General features: G+C 54.3%; 1 long non-coding RNA gene across 1 annotated transcript; it reads left to right on the plus strand.

Moving 5' to 3' along the window:
* Positions 1-346: 346 nt before the first annotated feature.
* LOC144366958 (uncharacterized) lies at positions 347-4,614 on the plus strand. Its single transcript, XR_013426178.1, has 3 exons — positions 347-544; positions 899-953; positions 1,209-4,614. It is a non-coding gene; the product is annotated as an uncharacterized LOC144366958 (long non-coding RNA).
* The last annotated feature ends 1,333 nt before the right edge of the window (positions 4,615-5,947 follow it).

The raw sequence follows: 5,947 nt of genomic DNA on the forward strand, positions 1-5,947 counted from the left end.
TACTTTTTATTGGGTCTTATATTGGTGTACACACCTCAGTATCCCTATGTGTATAACTGGACAGGAATCATGTCTTTTTAATTTTTCTTACTGCCAAAGTTCAGTTTCTTCAAGGCACACAAAAGCACTAATGAGAACTCATTTTCTTAAAAAGCCTTGAAATTTCCATATCTTTTTTTGAGGCAAGAAATCAAAAGGAGGATTCAGTAGTCCTTTGGAGAAGACGAGATGTCCATGAAGAAGTACAGCACCACTGCCCACGTGTGTCGGCACCTACAGGGAGACTGGAGGCCCTTCCCAGCCTGAGCCCCGGGAGGCTGGAGCGGTGGCCCTGGCCCTGGTCCAGGCTGGCTCTGACACAGCCAGGAGAGGCCACGTCAGCTGGAGTGCCGGTCCTTCCTTCCTTCCACTGAGCCTCCAGGAGAACCTCCTCCGGCACTCATTCCTACCTGTCCACAGCCCTGGAAATACGCATACGAGAGCAGAGAGGCGGGGAGGCAGAGACAGACAGACAGAAGAGCCCTCCCACTCACTCTGCCGCCAGGTGAGACCCAGCGCTCCATCGGGTTAGCACTTGGAGACAGTGCAGCCGTGGTCAGCTTGTTCCTGAACTCCAACACCCTTTTCTACTTTAATTCATACAACAGTCCTGCCACGCCTCCTTAGATATCTCAGAAAAATGCCACATTACAACACCATAGGAGATACCAGACTTCACGGAAAGTGCCCTAAAATCCCGTTTGTTTTGGCAGTAAGCTCTCAGATTCCTTCGGAAGAGGAGGAGGAGTCAGTAGGCAAACAATGCTCCGTTTAACTATTTCTTTGAATGTTGATCTAAAACTACCCCCTGGTTATATTGGGGAAATGTTTGGGATTCTGAAGTTACTTCCCTTGGCAGGGAGTTTTCAAAGTGAAAGACCCCTGGGCCTCGACCCCCTTCAGGACAGGTGCAGGTAAGGTCTTCCTCCAAGGTCACCCAGCCCTGCACTGCCGTCAAGGGAGGCAGCTAACGACTGTCCCCTGGCTGCACCCACGCATGGCAGGGGGACACGGGAAAAAGGGAGGACATCCTCTGCTTTGCGGGAAGTCCCCCTCAGCGTCCCCTGGTCCGGGCAGCACTGGGTCTCTGAGCTGAGCCCTGTCCCCACCCCACCCCACACCGCAGCAGAGCGCCTGCTCATTCTCAGGACGTCCTCCTCTCTTTCCAGCCATGACGACATGGCCGAGAACGGATCCTTCCCTCCTTCTGTCTAAACCAAACTCGCCCTCCAGGTCCCTCCTGGCAAGTCACACTCTGCCTTGACGTCTTAACCACCCCTCTTCCCCAGCCCAAAGGACGGCACAACGTGTCACTCGCTGGGGTAAAGGGGGAACGCTCCTTGCCCCCCGCCTCTGCTTTTCAGAATCCACCACACAGGAGCCACCTGAAGAGGGCCTGTAAGGTGCACTGCAGGGTCCTTGGAACTGTGCTGTCACCGCTGAGAACCTGTCCACAGGAGGCTGAGACGGAAAGCCTTCAGAGGCAGAGCCGGGGGGCTTCCCAGGCCCCTGTGTGACCACAGCTGAGGGCTGCAAGAGCCACCAGGGAAGCCACCAGCCAGAGCTCCCCGGTCTTTCCAGCTCCCTCTAAGTGACACCAAGGACAAGGTCATGCCCACAGAGGTAACCCCCTGGCCAGCTGAGGCCGGCCTGGTGCCCTGGCTCTGCTCCACTCGCCCAGACCTGCTTAAACCACCTTCTCCAAACAGATGTGTCCTCAGGCTGCTCTGGGCACAGCTGTGACCAGCTGCACGCTGCCTCCAGCCCACTGTGGCCCCAGCACCAGATGATTCTTGTCCCTGGAAATCTCCGGAAGCAACGGGGACTGCGCTGTGCACTGAGATCGGCCAGGGCCCAGGGCGAGCGCATGACCACCAAGGAGCAGCAGCGATCCCGGTCCTGCAGGCAGGGACGCCCGGGCCCTGGGAGGGAGCTGCCACAGGATCCAGGCACCACTGAGGCTCCAGTCCTGCCTGGCCAGGGGAGCCCAGGAGGGGACAACCCCGCATCCTCTGTCCTCTCTGTCGGAGGACGGGGCCACTCTCCAGGGGTCCTAGTACTGGGCCTGTGAGTCCGCTGGGGCCAGGCGCCCCTGGGCCTGAGGCCTCGATGTGGTGTTTGAAGATACCGGCTCAAGGCCAAGGTCCATTCAGGGCCAGCAACGAGTTCTCCTGGTGGTACTTCCGAAACTTCTGCCTTCGCAGGGGCGGGGCACCTGGGCTCCAGAGGGCGGAAGGCCTGCAGGGGTGTCCCCCTGGCTAAAGGCCCCTCCCGACACCCAGGAAGGGGCCCTGGGAGGCCGTGGAGGGCAGCCGGGTCCCTGCTGTTCCCAGGCTGAGACGCTGGGCCAGGCGGCCAGCACAGGTTGGGCGCCCGGGATCCCATGTCCTGAGGGGACCTGGTGGTGAGACCAGTGTGGCGCCCTGTGGGGTTCAGGGGCCCAGAGCACCCGCCTGGCACCTGCCTGGCACCCGCCAGGCACCCTCCTCCTAGGGCCCTCCCTCCTGCCCACCAGAGTCTGGGGCTTGTCTGAAGTGACTTGGAAAGAACAGCTTTCACTGAAGACACGCTCAGACTGGATTTAGAATTCGTCTTAGGAGAGGGGACACAGGAGCGGAGAGGGGACAGAGGAGAGGGGACAGAGGAGCTCAGAGCCCGCTGTGGCCCCTTCATCTGTGGTGATGGAATCCCCGAACGTTAGTTGGGGATTGGCCTCTAATGCTCCTATTTCCTCGCTTCCTTACAGCTTGCTGTAGCAATTTGTCAAATTTCTGGATGTAAGCTGAAGTAGCATGAGCAACCTATGCCAAATGTCCTTAAAAGAGCAGCTCATCCCCTTCCTTCCTGCTTCCTGGAAACTGATGTGATAGCTAGAGCTAAAGCAGCCTGATTGGACTGTGAGGTGATCTTAAGAATAGAGGCTGTGCAGTGAAGCCCAGAGCCAGGAGGCGCCCTGGTCCCCAAGGGCGGTTGGGACCACAGAGATGCCAGCACAGTTTCTTTCCCGGAGACACACAGTGAGACGGAGATGAGCAGTCTGCTCTGAGTTTTAGTGTGACTCAATGGCTCTTCTCCTGTCACCAACGCGCTCCTTTGCAGACCTTTGCTTGAAATGCTTCCATGGCACTTGATTTTTGTTTATTTGCTCAAGTATCCCCGTAGCTTTCTATCTAGAAAAATCTGCATCTGTCACTGATATAAAGCTTCCTGAATATTTGTTTTCCAGGCAGAAGAACCGGGAGAGCTTCTTTCTCTCCCTGGTCTGCCCTTTACTCTGCTCCGCCTTCTGTTTGGGCCCCCACCCAGGCTCTAGCCAGGGGGCTTCAGCCAGCTACAGGATGCAATTCTCAGCAACAGTCAAAGCATGTAAAAAGGGGAGGGGGGAGGCTGGGGTCTCTGAGAAGACCCCTCAGTACAGCCCTGCAGGAGGCCCAGGCCTTCACCCACAAAGAGCTCAGCACCCGAAGAGCTTCTAGGGTCTGGCTCCCAAGCCCAGAGCTGACCAGGACCCCGGACCCTCCCTGCTCAGGGCTGTGGGGAGGAGGGGCCTGGGGAAGTCCCCTGGGCAGGGGGCCTGTGTGGGGGCTGGCCTGGGCCTCCTGCCGTGGGCAAGAGCGTGCACACCTCCTCTTCCCCTGCCGCTCCCGGGGCAAAGGGACCTGGTCTTTCCGTGTCCCTCCTGGCGAGCAGAAGGAAGGCGGGCAGCGGGCGCAGGAGAGCAGAGGGCCCCAGGACCCCGCTGCCCACGGGAGGGCCTCCAGGGGACCCCAGCAGAGCTTCTTCCCCCACGGTGGCCCGCCCCATCGGGCAGAGGAGGATGGCTCTTGACGCTGTCATTCACTGTGGGGACCTTCTGCACTGGCTGCCCTGCTGTTGTTGATGACAGAGCGTCCAACAGGGGGTGTGGGTGAGGAAGCTTTGCCAGGAGGTGAAGAGAAGGAGCCCACGCCTCTAAATCGCTTTTATTTGCTAAAAAAAAAACAAAAACAAAAACAAAAAAAACCACTGAGCCCATTTTAACAGACCTCTCTATTTTTTATTTAGACACAGGGTCTCACTAAGTGGCTGGCCTCAAACTTGGGCTCCTCCTGTCTCGGCCTCCCAAGATGCTGGGATTACAGGCGTGTTGTGCCCCAACCTCTTTTTCCTTTTAATGGGGATGATATTAAGTGCCCCACTGGAGTTTTGAAAGATTTAATCAAACACCAGCACACTGTCAGGCACATGAGCGCTCAGCGCTGGAACCCGTTCTGAGGCCGCGGGTCTCCCTGCAGGACTCCGGGGGACTAGAGCTGCTCCAGCCCCCACCCCGTGGGAGGGCGCCTGCACAGGCCTGCGTTCCAGGTCCCCGCTCCCTTATGAGAATCGAGAGCTTGGACCTGGTCCCTTCCAACTGCCTTCATCCAACTCTAGCATCTGATTAGTCTGTTATTATGACTCATTAAAATAATTGAAAAAAATATTAAACACATATTTCTTTTCTCTTAATCAGAATTTAGGGGAAATAGCATATTTGTGTTGGCTTTTCCTCACTTGTGACTCATCTGTTGGATGAATTTGGCCTAAATATATTAACTTCACATTCACATTTATCAAATCATTGAGAATCCTGTGATTCACATAACCAAGGGGAGTGTTGAGAAAACCATGTAACAAATGCAGAAGGAATTCGTGCAGAAGAACTGCTCATTGCCTCCATTGTATGATGCCATGTTCCCTGAAATCATTTTAAAATTTTAATATATAATTCTCCTTCATGATTTTTTTTTTTTTTTTTTGGTCCTGGGGATTGAACCCAGCAGTGCTTTGCCACCGAATTACATCCCCAGCCCTCTTTATTTTCTATTTGAGACAAGGTCTCACTAAATTGCGCATGCTGGCCTCAAACCTGCCATCCTCCTGCCTCAGCCTCCCCAGTCTCTGGGATTACAGACATGCTTCACAGTGCCAGGATGCCAGGCTGGAAAGTATATTTTTATCTAGAATGCCTCATTATCTTTGTCCAGCATCATTTGTATTGAGTAGGTATAGACACAGGGTTCGGGAAGCATCTTTCTCTGAGGCAAAGTATAGAATATGCTAAAGACTTTTCCATTCAGGGTCTGAGAGCCCCAGAGCATGGGTGTGAACAGGTCAAGGGATGCTGACCTGATGCACAGGGTCCAGGCGACCCCATCCTGTGTCAGGAGGCGTCCACACTGCATGCACCTCCTGCGGCGTCCAAATATCTCGTCCTTTGAAATACTTGTTTTGCCACTTGCCAATCGTAGAACAAATGGAGGCAGCTCAGGCTGCTGCTCGAAAAATCTGGCGCAGTCCCGACCCTGAGGTGGCTGCTGTCCCCGCAGCACAGGGAGCCACCTGCTCAAAGTGGGAAAGAAAAAACACCAGTTAGAGACTCTTGAACAAATCAGAGAACCGTCAGAGCCGCACTGACCTGGCCTGGACACATGTTTGGTTCACTCAGCCAGAGGACATCCTAGGGCCTAACAAGACACACGCCTCGCCTCGCCGTCGGAAATGGGCTTCGCTTTAAGCAAATCTTCCCCAAACCAGAAACAAATACCTAATTATACACCACATTACGTCTTGGTTCACTGCCCTGGTTGTAAAGATCAGGAATGAACCGGCCACCGAGAGAAAATCCTGATTACATATGTTTCGTATTCTAGTGGAGAAATTAATTTAGCTGTATCTAACCTAAGTGCACATCTACTATATGCTTAAAATACACTTGTCAGAGTCCCATAAACCAATCAGATCTGTCTTGCTGTGTCCCCAGCACTGAGCCAGTCCCACTGAATATATAAATGACACAGCCCAATTATCTTGATGACTGCCTAATTAACTGGGCACTTGTTCACATTTGGAAACCCCAAGCCAGAAAATGCTAAAGTTATATCCTTGG

This window comes from Ictidomys tridecemlineatus, chromosome 9 (assembly GCF_052094955.1).
Source record: "Ictidomys tridecemlineatus isolate mIctTri1 chromosome 9, mIctTri1.hap1, whole genome shotgun sequence".
NCBI classification, from domain to species: domain Eukaryota; kingdom Metazoa; phylum Chordata; class Mammalia; order Rodentia; family Sciuridae; genus Ictidomys; species Ictidomys tridecemlineatus.